Genomic DNA, 19843 nt, shown 5'->3' with positions numbered 1-19843 from the left:
ATGGAAGTGGGATGCAATGTCTACCTTAGCAGGGACAGAGATATTATACAGGAGGCAGAGCAAATACTTTTCATAGTTTTCAGCTAAGATCAAAAAAAGTCATGACTAGGTCAGAATTGGTTTCCCTCTATAACTGTGAGCAAAAACAAACAAATTAAACAAAGAAAAAAACCAAAATCCTGGAGGCAATAGAGATCAATATTCATATAACAGGGTCCAATATTGGCAGAATATTTTAAAAATAACATGTCTTTTAAAAGATATACATTTAGTCACAGGGTAACTAAAAGTCTACATAAGGGATTGCAAAGTGACTATAAAATAAACGTGAATGAAGTTTTATATATATTTTTATCCGTAAGAATAAGTATTCAAATTTGGTTCAGGTTTTAGAGGATGACGAAAGGGAAAGTACCAACAAAACTCTTTTGAATAGCTTTTATTTCTATAAAAATATTTATAAAGATTAAAAAGGAGTCATGAGGGTGCAAATTTTACAGCTAACACCACCTGGAATATTAATAAAAATAAATATACAAAACTCCACACTTCTTCCAAAATTTTCATCTTAATCACATCTGTTCTAAATTAGTCGAACCTTGTTAGATAAAAACTTTTCATCACCAAGAGCCTTTAAAAATTGATAAAACCCATTGATCATCTCTACAGGAAAAAAGGACTATTCACACAATATACTGCATACAATTTCTTAGGAATTATTGATAATCATATAAAGTTTACTCTTTGATCTCAATTTGAGAAATTCTAGTCTAAAAGAATGGCCCTAACTAAATAAAGTAGGATCTATTAATGGTTTCTGAAATTTGACTAGTAGGAAAAAAATCTAGTTTATGTTACCATCAGCATGCAACATTTTCTTGGGCCTGGATGGTGTGGGATGGTGGTGGGGACGGACCGAGGACACAGCATGTCTTTCCTCCTGCTCCAGAAGTGACTCTAGAACTCTCTTGCCTTATCTTTCCTTTGCTCTTTCAACCCAACATTCATTCTTTGAGAAGCCCTCCAGAGGGCTTCTTAATAGGATGAGAAGAGAAAAAGAAACTTACCCATAATAGAAAACACAACAAGAAAAGAGAGCAACCCCAAACACTACAGATTTTTATAAAGTTAGGAAAACTAACTTGCTTTTGTAAACTAATACAAAAAAAAAGAAACCTTTAAGCATCAAGATATATTTATTTAACTGCTGCATATCGATATGAATAACCTAAAGTATAAACAAATTTTTAAGAAACTGAAAAGTCTTTGTTTGCTCTTTTATAAAACAGTATCATGATCCTAAATGCCATCTTGAGAAACTCTGTGGTTGCAGGAGCACAAATACGGGTGTCCCAGTCATATAAGCAATCTTGAATTCTCCTTGATTAAAAATCAGAATTAAAATATTCTGCCATGGTTGATAGCTAAGTATCTGTTACACCAAGTTTATCAAAATAAGCTTACAGGAGTGGACAGAGTTTGATTCAACTGTGGTCATGTTTCACAGCTTCAACAGTGACTACTGTAAATATGCATTCTGTAAGTATGCAACTTACAAATGATAACTACATAATGGAGCATTAGATAGTTTGCCAGAATAGTCTATCTGCAAGTCACTTACCACATTGTGTGCTTCATTATCTTCTCTGTTCAAATCTCGACAAGAGTTTTCTTTATTTCAGAAGCAGTAACAAACCCCTGAAAAGTAGTTTTATATTATAAAAGATTACACTAACACATACATACAAATATTTACTCAAATAATGGTCAGTTTTTAAAACTATTTTCAGTATTTATTAAGAGATTTAGAAATAATCACCAAATTAGTAGACAGTCTCTAAGAACACTTGATTGTTATTGAATACTGTCAAGACACCAAAATGTGCGGATTCACCTTTGAGAAGTGTTAAATTTGCATTTATTCTTTTGTCCCTAGGCTAACAGCTGGGTGGTGGTGGTGTATTTTAAAGTACCTATTTGAGGCGCTAAGAGGTCCTAATTAGATAAATTAAACAAACACAGCATTAAGTTTCAGAAATGAAGTGTCAGAACAGATAGCTTTTTGATCTGCAGATCACTAATGGAACAACAGTAAATTGCAAATAATGTGATTTTGTTTGCCACCTCAGCATATTGGGATTGATCAAAACAGTTTTACTTTAGTACCTGCCCAAGATATTGCTCTGAGTGACTGAGAAGAAATGAATTATTTTCTAGAGACTTTCAGCTGCTTTCATTCTAATTTTTCCTGCCCCTACTATGGATGAATGAATAAATGAATGAACGGATGTATGGATGAAAAAGAAATACCAATAGCCTCTGTGTTACAGTGTGACATTATCGTACCTTGGAGGACCATGCTGTTTGCATGGCTGGCTAAACAAAATAAAACAAAACAACCACAACAACAAGCACAAATCAGGGGTGATTCATTTCAAGTCAATTCAACAAATCAGTATGTCAAGTAAGTCACTGAGTTGGCGTACGAGGACCACAAAGATCATTTGAAGGATTCATAATCCAACGATAAAAGCAGTATGGACATGTCTACAACTAATGATAAAACAAAAAACAAAGTTAATTACAAACGTGAAATTCAAATTAGTTTTGAGCTGATTAACTGAGGTAGAATTTGAACTGTACCTGAAAGAGAAATTAGCATGTACAAATGTGGAAAGAGAGAGGGAGAACCATCCAGATTAAGAGAATAGCATGAGTTAGGAGGCAAAGGACAGAGTGTGATGGAAGAATCTAATGAATGGATTTAACCTCAACCCAAGCCCAGGAGGAGGGGTAGGAGAAATAAGAAGTTTATGTTCAAGGGGGAGTTAATGATTTTAGTTTGAGAGTTAACTGAGTTTGAAGTATCTATGGGAAATTCAGGTCTAAAGCTAAGGATGGATATTTAAATTACAGATAAAGATTGAGTCCCCTGCACAAAAGCTTTGGGAGCCTTTGAGATAGTCCAAAATATATGCATGGTATGGTTAGAGAATAAACCTACGGAACACCTGTATGTAAACACAAGTAAGAGAAGATGAGAATGAGAAGAAACATTCTGGGAAGCAGCAGAAGAATCAAGAGAGAATGTATCTCAGCTATTATGAAAAGGTAAACATTTCATGGAAGAAGGGAGGGGCCAATACTGTTGAAGGATGCACACAAGTACCATGTTTAGCTTTTAGAAACTCATCTGTACTCTTCAAGGAAGCAGTTTCAGTTAAATGGTGTGGAGGGAAACCAGGCTGCCAATTGGTGGAAGCAAATTGGTCAATACGGGTAATGGTCAAAATTAGTGGAGGATTTAACAAAAAAAGCAGGATGGGAAAGTTCTCCAGAGAGTAAAGCACATTAGAAAATGGAAAGGAGGAAGACTAATATACCAAAAAATCTTTAACAAGATCACCTTAAAAGGAGAATATTTTAAATGTGACTTCTCCGTGATATTCATGGAAGAGGTGCATCACAATAAAGCCTAAGATTTTCCACCCAGGGCAATGAATAGATCACTTCAAACAATTAAATTTCAGCATCTCAAGATGCCCCAAACTGCCTACCTACTGATTACTAAGGAAGAAAACATGCAATGTGTTGATTAAAGAAAAAACTTGAATATTTAAAAATTTTTTTGATAGGAGATGCATATTCATGTCAACAGAGACTTACAGAGCTCTGGAACACAAACTCATTATAAATGTTTCAGAGGAATAATACGAGATACAACACCTGCAAAGAAGAAAAACAAGACATTTTTCTCCCTTAAAAAAAAGAAAAAAAAAAAAAAAACCCTCTAAAATATTCACCCTTACCACACTGAAAGTAAGGCTATGATTCAACCAAGCATTTGGAGAAACAAATGTTTTCCACTCAAACAATCCTCACAAATATTCCCAAGGCTCTGAATATATTTCTTGAAGGACATAATCACTGCTTACACAATAGGCAACCTGAAATTGACATTCTACAAAAAGAAATGTCTACTGCTCTTCATAAGTGTGACGTTCATGATGTCATGACAGGCAAAGAAAGACTGAGGAGATAGATGTTAATTGGAGGAGACTAAGGTGACTTAAAGATTGGATCCTGGATCAAGGAAAAGGGCCTTCATGAGACAAAGAAACATGACCAGGTTTACAGAGCAATTAGTAGAATTGTTTTAGTGTTAATTTTCTGGTTTTCATAATTGTACTCTGTTTATATAAGATGTTAACAATCGGGGAAGCTGGTTGAAAACTATAAGGGGATTTCTCTAGAATTTTCAGTCTTTTGTAGGTCTGAAATTATTTAAAAATAAAAAGTTTAAAAAGAACAATTTCTAACTATGAAAAGAAATGAGTGAAGAATCACATATGGAAGGAATAAGAGATCAAAATTTGGCTATGTAGTTCTGTGTATCATACGGCCTTTTAATTTTTTTTTTTTAATTTCAACTAGCTGTAAATTACCCAGAATTAAGTGACAATAAGGAAGTTTTCCAAAAATGCTTGGGCCCTAAAGAAATAAATTCTTTGTTCACATGTGAAGTAACCTGTGTGTATTTCAGTAACTAACTAATGAATAGAAACTCAGAACGTGATTTTCAATCTGCATTTTCATGTGACTTTCCTGAAGATGATCAAGGTCAATTTTGAAGTTGCCATGACATCCAATTTTGAGTATCTACTCTGTGCAAGACATTATTTATAATGGGTAAAGCATGGTCTCTGATTACCAAAAGTGCTTCATGAATGTTGGTGGACTGTTACACATATTTCTCAGTAACAGTATTTCATACAATACGTTATAAAGAAAGAAACTAGCAAAGACTTGCTGAGACACAGAGAAAAGAGGAATCATCTGCGTGACCTCACAGAGGCTTGGATAAATAGTTGTCTACCAAGGAGAAAATAAGGGAAGGTATCAGGGAAGTAGAGTTGTTTAAAGACAGCGGAGGATTCTGATGGGTAGTGACTGGCACATAAAGGAGAAAGGTAATTTGGGGAAGAGAAAAAGCCTAAGCAAAGCCATGGGATAGAAAATGACAGGACTGTTTTGATTCTATAATTCAAGTGAGAGGTCAGGGAGCTCTAGCGGTGAAATTTCATGGAGTGATAGGATGTGAACAAGCCAATCTGGGGCTTAAAAAGCCTTGGATCTTCCAGAAAATTGTGTTGCAAATAAATGCTAACCCCGCTCACATTTAAGGCCAATTCTATTAAATGTCGCTCAATACATTTCTGTCCCTAAATTCAGTATATATTCATAAAACCTGAAATATGAAATCGCATCTTAGTTGTCCACTGCAAAGTGGTACAAGCAAATTCTAAAGATTCTGGATCTTAAAATATGTCCTGAGTGCACTGTTTTCTAAGTAGTCAATTACTATTCATTGCCCACTTCTAAAAGATCAATAATTCAGATTGCCCAATAGGTTCCTAGCCCAGTATCAAGCTGTTCATCTAAGAGGTAATAGGGTCTTGCCTTATGTTTAAGTCTTTAAAGCTCTTAGAAGAAAACATATGCAAAACATTATCTGACATAAATCTTAGCAATGTTCTCCTAGGGCAGTCTACCTAGGCAATAGAAATAAAAGCAAAAATAAACAAATGGGACCTAATTCAACTTACAGGTTTTTGCACAAGGAAACCATAAGCAAAACAAAAAGATAATCTATGGAGTGGGAGAAAATATTTGCAAAACATGAGACTGATAAGGGTTTCATTTCCAGAATATATTTTAATAGCTTATACAATTTAATACGAAAAAAACCAAACAACCCAATCTAAAAATGGGCAGAAGACCTAAACAAGCAATTCTCCAATGAAGATATACAAATGGCCAATAGGCACATGAAAAAATGCTCAATATTGCTAATTATCAGAGAAATGCAAATCAAAGCTACAATGAGGTATCACCTCATACCAGTCAGAATGGCTATCATTCAAAAGTCCATGAACAATAAATGCTGGAGAGGATGTAGAGAAAAGAGAACCCTCCTATACTGTTGGTGGGAATGTAGTTTGGTGGAGCTGTTATGAGAACAGTATGCAGATTCTTCAAAAGACTAAAAATAGATATACCATATGATCCAGCAGCCCACTCCTGGGCATATATCCAGAGGGAATCTTAATTCAAAAAGAGCCATGCACCCCAATGTTCACAGCAGCACTATTTACAATAGTCAAGACATGGAAACAACTTAAATGTCCATCAACAGATGACTGGCTAAAGAAGTCATGGTATATTTATACAATGGAATGCTACTCAGCCATAAAAAACAATAAAATGCCATTTGCAGCAACATGCATGAAACTGGAGACCGTTATTCTAAGTGAAGTAAGCCAAAAAAAGTAAGAAAATACCATATGATATCACTTATATGTGGAATCTAAAAAAAGAAGACAAAACAGAAACAGACTCATAAACACAGAAAACAAACTTATGGTTGCCATGGGGGGAAGCAGGTGGGAAGGGATAAATCGGGAGTTTGAGACTTGCAGGTACTAACTAATATATATAAAATAGATAAATAAGTTCATACTGTGTAACACAGAGAACTGTGTTCAATATCTTGCAGTAACTTATGGCAAAAAAGAACATGAAAACGAATGTATGTATGTTCATGTATGACTGAAGCATTCTGCTATACACCAGAAATTGACACAACATAGTAAACTGACTGTACTTCAATCAACCAACCAACCAACCAATCAATCAATCAATATACTGAAAAAAAGAATGCTATATAAATGGAATCATATATGGCATGTAAATATTTGAGATTGATTTTTCTTATTTTATATAATCTTCTGGAGAAAATTATCCAGATTGTGGGTGCATAAACAGACTGTTCTTTTTTTAATTGCTCTGTTGTTTTCCTTAGTGTGAGTATACTACTTTGTTTATACATTCATATGTTGTAGGTGGCTAATTTGTGGTTGTTACAAAAAAGCGGCTACAAACATGAAAAAATAAGCTGTTCACTGAGGTTTTACAAAATTGAAAATCTCTTTGTTAATTGGATATGGATTTCATTTTAGCAGCAATTGCTAAGATATTTTAGCAACATATGTTTTGTAAAACAGTAGTCCCAGAATATGTTATTTGGTTGGATATGAAAAAGTATTTTCTTAGCAAATAAGTTTGGTAAACATTCGATTAAGGATGGTTAATCATTTTTCTTTGCTGCAGGAGTTATCAGAACCTTGAAAATGTTGAGAAATATGTCATTTAAAAGAAGAGAGGCAAGATGCACTGTCACACAAATCCATATAAATCTAGTGATACAAGTGTTCTACATTTGAAAACTTCACCAGATGCATATCCTCTTCACCTCATTTTAAGTCTATCATCCAGTCGATGGAATGGCTTATTGAAATGTCTATGAGAAAAGAGGAATTTTTCCAAAACAATTTGATTTCTGATGCCTGTAGTTATTGTAATTTCAACTGTTTAAATTAATAATATCTATTGGAAAATGTTCTCTCTTTAGGAAAATGTCTCTTCTTTTAAAGTAGAAATTAGTGGGGAAAACCATGAACAGATAAGTCCTTTCCTGCCTCCCTCTTTGGAAGAAAGCTATTTTATTAATGAGAAATCTGAATTTTATTCATCTTATAACATGGTTAAATCATTTGAGATGGTCACTTAAATGATGATGTTGACATTAAAACTAAAGAAACACTGCAATAGAAAATCAAGAACAGGAGCCACTAGATAAATTTCAAAGACATTAAAAGATAAGAAATGGAGTAGCTGTTTGAAAATATGTAGGTACTGTGAAAATAAATGTAAGAAACTTCATTTAAAATTGAGCTGGGAAGCCTTAAAGGGGGAGCTCTAATGCACTCACCCCAGCCTACAGCCCAGCAGGAAGAAAGATTTCCTCCTGACCCAGCAGCAGCAAGCTGACCCTCACCTGTAGCCAATGAAGAACAGCCTCCCCAGTTTCCTCCTCTCCTCTATGAAAGCCAGTCCCTCTTTAATTTCTCCAGACTTGAGTATGGTTCCCCACACTTTGCTTGTCCTGAATTGCAATTCTCTTGCTGTTCCCGAATAAATAAACTCATTTTGCTGGTAAAATAACAGTCAACAATGTTTTAAGATCAGCATTATTTCACAGAACTCTAGGTCCTATCACAAGCCAGCCATAACGTGTTATACCCATAAAACATGATTTTATAACACCAATACTTTGGAACTGTTTAGTAATTTCAGATATTTGGGTCTAAAAAGAGTGGGGTTTTCTATGCAGATCCTATTATGGTTCTGCAGCCTGAGAAGTACAAGCATGTGAATGTACAGCATTAGTGTCTGGATCAGTAGAAAGGTTGATACTCAACCAAAAACATTAATATGTCAAAATTCCTTCCACAATACCAATGTATAGTCATCAGGTTTCATTGAGAACTATATATTTTGTGACTGTAGTAGGGATTGAGGTTAAAGCTATTTATCATAGCTGCCATTATATTTCTTAATCATACATATGTTAATTAAGGGGTTTTTTTGTACTTTAATTAGGCTACATACATAACTATAATTATTTTTTGTTTGTAGCCACCTCAATTAACAAAAAACGAGATTATCCTTTCTCAAGTGTTTGCTCAGAATTGCCAAACATATGGCAGACACTATATAGCCATCAAAACAAAGCATAATGCATACTTTAATACAATTTTTTTTGATTGGAGGGATTTACCAGTATACAGAAAACAAACAAAAAACCCACAGCTTTTTTCTATAATCAGGTTCCCACAAACAAATGATAATTTTCTTAATTGGGATGCCTACTCTATCTAGAAAGTGAAATGTTATAGAATATCTGAGTCTTGAGGCTAATGCAGGATTTGATTATTCTTGCTTCTGCTAAGAACGCATCTAATGTCACTCCAACTATCTCCAGGTTGCTCTTTCATTTTTCTTTCTATTTTAGTAATCTTCAGTCCACAATACCAAGCAAACTCATGAGGAAAAAAATATTATTTGTCTTAGTATCTAGTAATTCTTTCAGTAAAAGTTTGATGGTCAGAATGGAATAGTACTTTATTTCAAAATCTTGGAATTCTTAGATAGACTTAAAGTAATACTGGTTAGAATACAGAAATAATAGATCTGTTAAAGCAAAGTGAGGCCTTTTCCCTTCTCCAAGTAATGATGTTTGCTTCTTGCCCCCTACTCCTTTCCTTGAAAGGTAAGTGCACGCCTGGTGTTGTGGCCACACTAATGAAGGAAACAGCCTTCTGTTCCTCTTGCCTGGATCTCTCCCAGATACGTGCATGACTAGCACCTCACATTTTCTAAGATTTTAATCCAGAGTTACCTCCTCACGGAGGCCCTCATTACCTACAATTTCTATCCCACTCCTGACATTTTTACACTCCTGCTTTCCTGCTTTTTTTTCTTATTTATCATTTTTCATTATTTAATATACCACGTACTTTACCTACTTATATTGTTCATTACCCGCTTTCATCATTAAAATGTAGACTCCATGACCGCAGGGGGTCTCGCCCTTTCTTTTTAGTTCTGCATTGCCAGCTCCCAGGAAAGTACCTGGCACATAATAGGTGCTCAATAAATTAAATGAATGAAACACCATCATCATAAAAAAATCTTTTCTATGAACACAGATAATTCTACTAGTGAGTGCACTTTGTCAAATAATTACCTTCTCAAAACCCTTTAATAGTTCAACAATGATTAAATGCTAACATAGCAGATGGATTTCTACTGAAAAATTAATAAAATGTAATAAAATATGTAATGTGATGTACAAATATTCATGCAACACATAAAAACCAAAAATTGCCTTAAAAATAAAACAAGATGAATATTAGATGGAAATATTAACAGTCAATATCTATACTAATTTAATCAAAGTTTTATAACACAGACCCATCTTACTTTTTCCCCAACATCTCTGTAAGTCCCAGTGAGTACATTCATGTTGGCCAGATCTAGTCATTTCATTGTTTATCCAGGTTTTATACTAACTTGTTATTTTTTTATGTCTCTTGTTTTCCAACTTGATTGTAAGCTCCAAGAAGGCAAGATCATGGTTTGTACAACAGTGATCCTATAGCACCAAACCTAGGAATAAATGCATGGCCAACCCTTATTACATATGTGTGGACTATTGGTTGATTGATTCGCATGTGGTAGCATATATGCTATCTGCAGGTGTAAGAATAGATCTCTGCTACCTTAAAGTCAAATCAGCTCTTTAGGATGACACTCAGGTAATGAGCAAAAGAGATTATTAGCATAGTAAACCCTTATTCCACATTCATATGCTTCTGAGTATGGTGAGCAGTTCTAACTTAAAAGTGGAAAGAAAAGTCACACTTATACAAAGGATATATCTCTATAATTATATATATATATATATAATGTACTATATTGTACTGTCCTTCGAAGATATTTTCAAAGTTTTTTTTTTTTTCACATACATCAGCTGTCAAAAATTCGGGAAAATGGCATGCAATTTTATTAATATTTTCACAATACTGTAGCTTATTTAAGCAAGGTTTTAAGTATAACATTTTGGTTATTTCCAATTGTTTTATTATAATTAAGTGTGCATTAAATGTACCCTAACCTAAATTTCTGTGTGATGATCATATTATGAAAAAAATTCAGATATTTTTTACTTAAAGTACACCTTCAAAGAAAGATGATCATTACTACCCTGTTTCAACCCATACTCTGAGGCTTGCTCAAAATTTGGAACTCATATTTATAAATTAAGATTTGACTTATTTAAGGAATTTTCATGGTAGTATTAAGTTTGTGCATTTGTTTGTTTGTATTTTTTTTCTATTTATTGAATGCCTCCCATTCTTAGGCTGGGACTTTCAGAAGGCCAGTGAGTCAGCACTTGGGATGTCTGTGGTACAGTTTAAATATGCGATTATGTTAGAACCCTAAGGGTATTTTGATTTTTTTTTTTTTTTTACTGGGAGTAAGAATCTCTATAGTAATTTAAATACATGAAATACAATGCACTTTTCCAACAAATGATGAGTAATCATTACCAGAGGCATACGATTTTTCCCTACAGGAAAATTTGTGAAGTTTAATTCTCAAATAGCAAGAACATATAGTTACTTGAAATAATGATATTTAATGTACTTTTATTTGGAATGGCATCATAATGGTCATAAAATGGCTGCCTTTTTTCCATTTCGTTCCAAAACATGTCTCTAAGAATTAAATTTAAAACCTGAAGGAATTAAATGTACTTTCATAAATCATCTCTTTAGAAAAAAGAGTTTTTGAGAATAATCTGAATATTGTTCAGGACTGCAATATTCTGATAACCTAAGAGAGAAATCAAATTAAAATGGTAAAGACATTTATCAGCAGTGAAAATGCCACACCAAAGTACAAAAGAGAAACTAGTACAAAGGCTACTTTTTAACCCTGATTAATTTGAAAAGAGTTTAGCAATTTAAAATATGTAAACCATCTTGAATGTTATTCAAGTAATAAGTGCCAAGTATTTAGACATTTTAAGATTTTAAGATGCTCAGCATTTTCATTGGTGTGTTTAAAATGTTCTCTTTTAATTACAGAATGCATTTTTAAAGGCTACTTGTAGAATAAATGAAGTTATATTGTCTTAGGCATTTTAAAAAAATGTAATATTCATACATGTAATTTCACTTAACGCAAGTTTAATTTGGTATCTCTAATCATCACACTCGAGACAATTTTCAAAATAAAAAAAATGTAAGTCAAACAACAAAAATATAGTGTATCTTAAAAAGACATATTGAGAAATCAAGCAAATGAAAGAAAAAATCCAGAAAATTTCACAGAAGCAGAATTTCTTGGGATGCTACATGAAATGCAACAACTAAAAAATAAAAAGGAAAGAAAGAAGACAAATAGAGGGATGGGAAGAACAAAAATAAGAAAACAAAACGGATTAAAATATTAATTTGTATGTATGTAACTCTAGTACTTATTATTAAAGTGCATCCCAACCATAAGGTTTAGAATAGGCTTGACGTGTAAATACATAATGGTGAAACAGGAAGGGACGTGAAATCATTACAGACAAACGATCACTTGGAAGCTCCCTGTGTCATGAACGGGAAAGAGTATTTTAGAGGGGGAAGGTGAAGTTACAAGAGATGTCAAATTTCAGATCACATCCTTTCATTCAAGAGAGAATAATAAATCTGTCCTAGATAAACCTGCTCTCATTCTACATAGAACACAATTTAGAAAATACTTGTTTGGATACCAAAAGACCCTGTTTTAATCAGAAGGGTAGAATTTGTAATCTCACACTTTAAACAAACTCAATAAAAACAACTTTTAGCTATACACAAAATACTTGTTGGAACACACAGGAGATAGTTTTCTTTGGTGTATCTTGATCCATCTATATGAGGGGCAAGAAAGTAGGTCCTTAAAACATAAGTTATCTATCACTTGACATTTCTTTCATGATGGACGGAAAACAGGTCCTTTACTTAAGAATTTGTATTTGCATTTCTTTAAAATTTTAGCAGCTATATACTTATTCTCCTAGGCTAACCTTAAAACAATCATTTACAATTTATTTTTACTTCAAATTCTCATCAGTTATCCATTTACAATGTGTAGTTTTTAAAGGAATTACTTAAGAACTATTCTATAAAGGCTGTTTTAATATAAATCAATAAAAATACCATCTATACATTGTATAAATATATTTCAGAAAACTGGAATCAAAACCCTTGGTGAAACTCTATTCCTGAAAACAAATAAATTTAGTACCTATAAATTACAAATTTATCTTAAAAGGCACTTAATGAACAAAGTATGGGCACACATTACTAACTTTCTCCTAACCAAATGTTTCCAATTCTGTGTAGCCAAAGTCTTGATTTAGGGGAAAAATAATAAAAAGAACCATTCAAATGTTCCCCACTACTATACTGTCCAGAAGTATTATCCTAAAAACATGCTAAATTTCAATTTCCAATATATAAAAAGGGTATTTCACTGTTGAAGAATTCTTTATAATTAGGGACAAAGGGTATCTGGGGAAGAGGCTCACATTTGCAAACAATAAACTTGCGGATTTTCCTGTGTTGAAACAACATCAAAGCAACCAGCCTTTTTGTTATGTGGGCGCCAAAGGTTCAAAAGCATAAGTCAAAATGTCCTCATGAGACCACCTGGCATTTATTTCTTTTAATATCTCTTGTTTGAGACATGGCAGCAATCAGGCACGAAGCACTGCAGTACACTCCACTTTAAGCACCCCATCTTGTAGTAATCGTTCTTTTTTAAAGAGAAGGGTCCTTAGTGACAGAAATGAGCATGGTTTTAGAATAGAAAAGCCTTGCCCAAAGGGAAACCATGTCCTCTGGACTGAAACAGATTTCAGCTTAGAAACTGGAGTTTAAATACATCCTAATTTATCTACGATTACCCTCCCAAAGTGGGATTGCTTATTAAAAATATCCATTTTAAGATGAAAGCTTTGTTGCAAATATTACTTTTAATTCATCAAATTTCTTTTCACACTATTTAGTACAATACACTGTTTAATTTGCTAGGTATCATATGGGTTCTGTGTTCTTACCTGTATGTTCTTAGATATAAAATATTTACAACAGTGCCTGGTTTGTATTAGACTATTAGTTTTATTGTCATTTTTTTGACAGATGGTATCTTATTGAGAGCATTTCCATAAAAATTGAAAGGGTAAAATCTACAGTCATGTTAGATTTTCAAAAAGCTCAACTAGTGGAATGGACAGGAATCATCTAGATGCAGAAGGCATTTAATCTCTGATTATTTCTTAAGTAACGTGGGAAGATTTTTCACTTAGGACATGGAGGGGGTCTTTCCTCCAATTTTCAAGGAGTTATGAATTATGCTCTCTCATGTCTATTATCACTTCTGTCTCATGTCTCCAATAGCTGCTATCAAGAGATAGTTAGAAAGCTCTGAAAAAGAGACAGTCCACCTTAAATTGTACATAAATGGATTTTTCCAGTAGCTAATAGGAATCAAAGACACCAAACAAACAAAAAACCCAATTAGTGTGTTTCTAGCAATTGCACTCAGAGAGAATTTTCTGCAATTAATATATGAAATACATCAACTTCTATGCAATCAAATGGTCAATTCCATGGAAATTAGGACAAGAACTGGCATTAGACATAGAAAGAGAACCATCTGTGAACACAGAAACAAGAAAATGAAACAAGGTTTTATATAGATATAGGAAACAGTGCTCTGGGAGGTGTGTGTGTGTGTGTGTGTGTGTCAGCAGTTCCTCGCTAAATGTTTCATTAATACTCTAAATGGAGGAATTAGTGGTAAGGATTAGGACCACACAGAGGTTATGCAGCTTTAAATTAACTGCAGTTAAAGAACTTTTATGTAGGCTTAACCTATTTAGTTAAGTTAAACATAATAGTTAAGCCTACATAAAACTTTAAATAATGTAATCTATAGTTTTTTTTTCCCAAATAATTTTTTTCTGATTATGTATACACATCCACCTCAATGATATTTTATATACTGCGGTTCAGAATGTTCAGACAAAGTGAAAAATTCCTCTTACAGATGCTGATAGGACAGATGTTATTTCTGGATGGGTATGCCTCACGTGCCACAAAGAACTTCTAATTCAACAATGCTTCCACAAAAGTGTGCCTTTATGGTCTTCATCCAACAATATTACCAAGAACAGTTTTCACTAATTAGGTTGGGGAGATTAAAGGACACATTCTCTAGGATACACACAGGTCAGTAACTTGATAAATGTAATCACCATGAAAATGAATAGAAATCATAAATATGAATACAGAAAACACACACAGAACTATTAAAATCTCTGCAAGTGTTTTTCAAAAAAAAATATTATCTGACAAGCTATCCCCCTGTGTTTGTAATGGGTAGAAGAAAACAGAAATTGGACAGAAGCCAAGAGAAAGAATATTAAGTAATAGGTGAGAGAACAATGATGTTCTAGGAAAAGTGTTTAAAACGAGTAGCAATCAGGAGCTGGAGGCAGAAGCAGAAACAGCTGCTCTGAATTGCATTCATAAGGAGGGTGTCTGATTAAGAAGCTCATCGGACGCTGGCATCTAGAGGGAAGGAAGCCTTTGGGGTGCTGCCCCAGCCTCTCCTGTCACACGTAGGAAGGTTAACTACAACTCTTTTCTGGAAGGAATCCTGCAACTTTCCCAAGGGAGTTAATGGCTCTTGTGCAATATTTTCAAGAGTCTGGGTCATCTGCCTGGATTGTAATTATTTACTTTTCTTTCTCCCAAACCAGAATATGAGCTTTCTCAGGGTAAGAACAGTATTTTAGTCATCTTGGTACTTCCCAAGCCTAATCACAGTACCTAAAATATTCACTCCAATTATTTCCTATTATGTGCTCAGCGAAGACCTATATACATTAATTCAGTCTCTCCCTCAGTATTTATTTCAGTATTACATTCTCTGTTCTCAGATTTATTGCAACTATTTTAGGCTACATCTGAGTTATACAGAAGAAACATGCTCAAGGGCCTTTTACTTTCTGACCTCTTCCTAATAGGTGGAAGAACCCAGACTTTGCCTCAAAATTTCATTCCATTTTTTCTAGGCCCACTTCCTGGCTCCATGTTACACAGTCTCTCCATACTAGGGATGAACATATCCATGCATCCAGAAATGGTTACCACATTTTCTCTGTCTGTTGTCTCTTCACGTTGTAAACTTTCCAACTTCTAGTTCCGAGGTAATACAGAACAAACAAAATAAAACAGTGTAGCAGAGTCACTCTTGAACCTTCAAATCACCAGTGTGATGTCAGAATAGTGCCAGTCTCTCAAAAACAAATGACATTGAACTACATGGGCAGGCTGCTGTAATTCCGTCATCAAATCAAAAATGCTACCAGGAGTTAGTCTTTGGAAGGGGATGCTAAAATAGCTGTTCATGAAGCAAAATCAAAGATGGGTATGTACTTGTATATTTGCATGTATAATGTGTGTATACACACATATGTATTTGTATACACGTTTTTGTGGATACACACACACACACACACACTCCCACATATATATCATGCACGTTCATATAAAAGTCTCAAAGCATGCTAACTGGTAGGCAGGTACTTCACGTTAGCAAGTGGTTTTCCTTCTCTGCAGTGAAGTGAAACAATACTACAATAGAGGAAGTCTTGGGTTAACACAGGGTACACAGTGTCAGTTCACCACCTGGAAGGACACTTAAGTCTAACAGCAGGGTAAGAAGAGGAGAAATGGGTAAGACAAGGGAAGATTTTCTCCAAAAATGTAACAGCATGTAGAAAAGCCAAAAGCATAGTAGGCAGGGCTTGGTCTGGTGGAAGATTTTTTTTTTTTTCAATTCTGTATCCTTGACTCAGAGATTGAGGGTAGGGTGGAGGGAAGGTGGTGAGAGGCCACGGAGGCCCCTGACTGTTGACACTGGACCGCTTCCTTCTTTTGGACACTGGCTTTCTCAGAGGTGGTGGAGGAGGAAACCCACTAAGGAGCAGGAATGGAAAGCAGTCGAGTCCTGCAAATCCCGGGCATCTCAGAAGTGGTGCTGGCAGGCTGCCCTCTGCGGGCCCCGTGGTCACAGCCTTGGGGTGCCAATCTTCTTCCACCAGCAAGCTCAGAGAGCTCATCTGGTGAAGGCTCTGACAGGACAGCGGTGAAATTCAAATGGCAACATCCTGAGGTTTCGCCCATGGGCATTAAATAAAGAGGGAAAAGTTCTCTCTTGTCTGTTTACCAAAGTTTTTGTACTTAAAATAACCAGTCTTTTCATCCCCAGAACTAATGACTTATGGCAGTTACAAACAAAGCATCTATTTGAAATTCAGCATTTAGTCTGAATGGCTAGGGGGCAACCCTATTTAGCAGCACAAATTATGTCTAAATAGGGAAAAAGACAGGTAGTCAGCGCAGAAAATTATACTGAAAGGTCTTTTTCCTTTGGCTGGCAGAACTGGCTCTTTGAAAGTGAGAATGAGCTGGTCGGTTATCAGGGAAAGGTGGTTTAAGGGGAAAAAGAAGACGGGCACTAGAAGGCTCTTCAGAGCCCAAGAACAGTCTAGTCTTCACTCTGATAATTTCTATTTTGAGTCTTTTGTTACTTTATATCCATAGATGTCCCAATAAAATCATGGTTAAAAAGGGTGAATATAAACCCTGACACTGGTTTTATCTAGTGTAAGTGGCCCCTAGTAACTTTCCATAGCTAGTATTTGTTATCGGAAGAATATGGGATAAGCCATCCAAACTACCTAGGTCTCCCCTGCCTCATCTGTAATATGTGGGTGGTGACGATGCCAGCAGCTAACAGCTGTTAGAAGAACTTTAATGAGAACTTAAAAAGGTAAAGATAAAATGGGATACAGTGGATATATGCTGTTATTTTGGGGGAGAATTTTATTTGGAATGCCTAGTGAATAATGAGTTTAACTCCAAAACAGTTATGTGTACCTGGAAAAGGAGAAAAATGAAAGATAATTTAGATCTGTAGCATTAAGCAGAGGTAACACACAACCCAAGATAGGTATGATTTAGAAGTGTCCAATAGAGTGCCTACTTTCACTGATAAAAACTCTCAAAAAGGTGAACACAACATCTTCTGTACAATATGAGGTTTAAGCCTCACGTCTATTGTAGAGATTAAAAAACACAAGTTCTCAGACCTCAGTTTTATCTGATGTGATGTTGTCATGGTTTAAAATATGACTGGTTTGTTTGCCTCTACTATAGAGTCAACACAACCAACAAAGAAGTGGGAGAAATAGTTAGGACACGTAGAAATCAGAGGTGGGACGTAAGGAAGATGCTCACAAGTGAGGCAGAACACTGAACAGAGAGCAGAAGAGCAAAGGCCAGAATCTGAAGGAGATTCTACTCCCGGGGAAGGGCCAGAAAGACAAGTGCCATCACAAGAAGCAGCTCTGAGTACTCCCAGGGTCATGACACACTCTCACCTGGCCCACAAAAGATGGGTAAGTCTCCTTTGAGAGTGGATATGCCTTTCACTCTACTGGCAGTAAAAACTGTCAGCTAGATGGAAAACACCCTTGATGCACACTGAATAATCAAAGACATTTTTCAGATATATCCAAACTTCACACCATTGTCCTGCCTTGTCAAGGCTGCTCTCTCCCTACTCACATTTAATCGGTGGATGACCAGCCCCTTACAACAGCTCGGGAAGGGCTCTGTTCAGGGGCCATTTCCTGCAACACGTTCTTCTCTCTGCTGCCAAATCCCAAAGGCCCACAGGCCTGTTAACCTCTTGGCTGCTGTGGTATCACTGGAATAGGAGCCTGTGAGACAGCAGGAAAGGGTCCTCTAGCCATTTTGGGAAATCAGCTATCAGTGGCATTTTAAGTCCAGAAGTCTGTATCTATTCCCCACTTTCTATTTCTACTGCTGTTGCATTTGTTCATTTTTTAAATTCATCTGCAAAATGTTTATTGAGTATCTATTCTATGTCAGCACATACAGTAAGCAATAATGAATTCAGTCCGCATCTGCATTCTCATTACAGTCATCTGGCTTACAAAAAGACCGACGAAATGGTTCAAATGCCGGGATTTACAAATACCCACCTTGTCGACTCCTTTAGCTCAATGTGAAGTGCATAAACATTTATACCTGTAGCAGCTCTCTGAGGGAGCCTGATCAAAGGGAAGGACATTGGCTACCAGGGGCTCTGAGATGTGCCCCAAATCACACAGCCTTGGATGGAAAGGCTGGCCAGACCAGAGCCTGGATGAGGCACTACTACTTAGCTCTTTTCCTGCTACACCAGTAGTTTTCAAATGTTTATTTCACTTGACTTGAAAAGGAGAACTCTTTGCTTTAATTACGCATTACTAGAAATCCCAATATAAAAATGAATAAAATCAAAAGTTCTCATTAGAATCAGATCCAGATTCGCCAGATGTGCCTGAGCTTATCCCTTCAGTGGTCACCATGTCACTTAGTAGCAAAGCCCTCAGGCTCTTTGGCTACAAATTTCTGTACTACTTACCATAAAATGTTCAAACTGGATGGAAGAGCTAAAACTCTTAGAAGACTTAATGTGCTTGGTTCTTGCTATGGGCTGAATATTTGCCTCCCCTCAACCCCTCTCTCATTCCTATGCTGAAGTCCTAATCTCCATATGATGGCATTTGGAGGTGGGGCCTTTGTGGGATAATTAGGTTTAAATGAGGTCTTGAGGGAGGAGCCCTTGAGGATGTGATTAGTGTCTTCATAAGAAGAGAAAGAGACCAGAGCGCTCTCTCTCTCCACCTTGTGAGGATACAGTAGGGAGGCACCTATCTGCCAGCCAGCAAGAAGGCCTCACTGGACACAAAGTCTGCCAGCACCATGACCTTGGACTTCCCAGCCTCCTGACCTGTGAGAAATAAATTCCTGTTGTTTTAGCCACCCAGTCCTTGGTATCTTGTTATAGCAGCCAGAACTGACTAAGGCAGTTACATTGTTTTTGCACTTAGCTACATATAGGACTGAAGAAATGGAGGATCACACTAAACAGAAAAATGAAGAGACATTCCCTTCATGCTATAAAAACATGATAATAAATTTTTTCTCCAAAGTAAATTTTTGTAAAGGAATTTTAAGTCTTTATGAGTTCCAACCTTTGTATCCTGATCATTACATGTCTACAACTACTGTGTTAATGTAGCAAAGGAACTCAGAAGCCCCAGATTAACTTTGAAATGACTATATACCCTTGAGAAAAAAAAACAAAAACAAAAATGAAGGACCAAATAACAAACTGATGCAATAGAGCAAATCAGGGGAAAAAGTTGTTTTTATAAATCTTTAGTTAACATGATAGTCAAAAAGTAAGATTT

The 19843-nt window shown here is 35.5% G+C and overlaps 1 protein-coding gene across 4 annotated transcripts in view; it reads right to left on the bottom strand.

The window, feature by feature from the left end:
* The window catches only part of LOC105086820 (uncharacterized), a 380981-nt gene that overhangs the window by 209279 nt on the left and 151859 nt on the right, over positions 1 to 19843 (bottom strand). For all 4 annotated transcript variants that reach the window (XM_064496518.1, XM_064496510.1, XM_064496521.1 and 1 more), the window contains exon 5: positions 1622 to 1698. The gene's annotated coding sequence lies outside the window, so the exon portion shown is untranslated. The remainder of the gene's footprint in view (positions 1 to 1621; positions 1699 to 19843) is intronic.

This window comes from Camelus dromedarius, chromosome 2 (genome assembly GCF_036321535.1).
Source record: "Camelus dromedarius isolate mCamDro1 chromosome 2, mCamDro1.pat, whole genome shotgun sequence".
Lineage (NCBI taxonomy): Eukaryota > Metazoa > Chordata > Mammalia > Artiodactyla > Camelidae > Camelus > Camelus dromedarius.
Note: the sequence above shows the minus strand (reverse complement) of the source record. Positions and strands in the feature narration are given on the sequence as shown.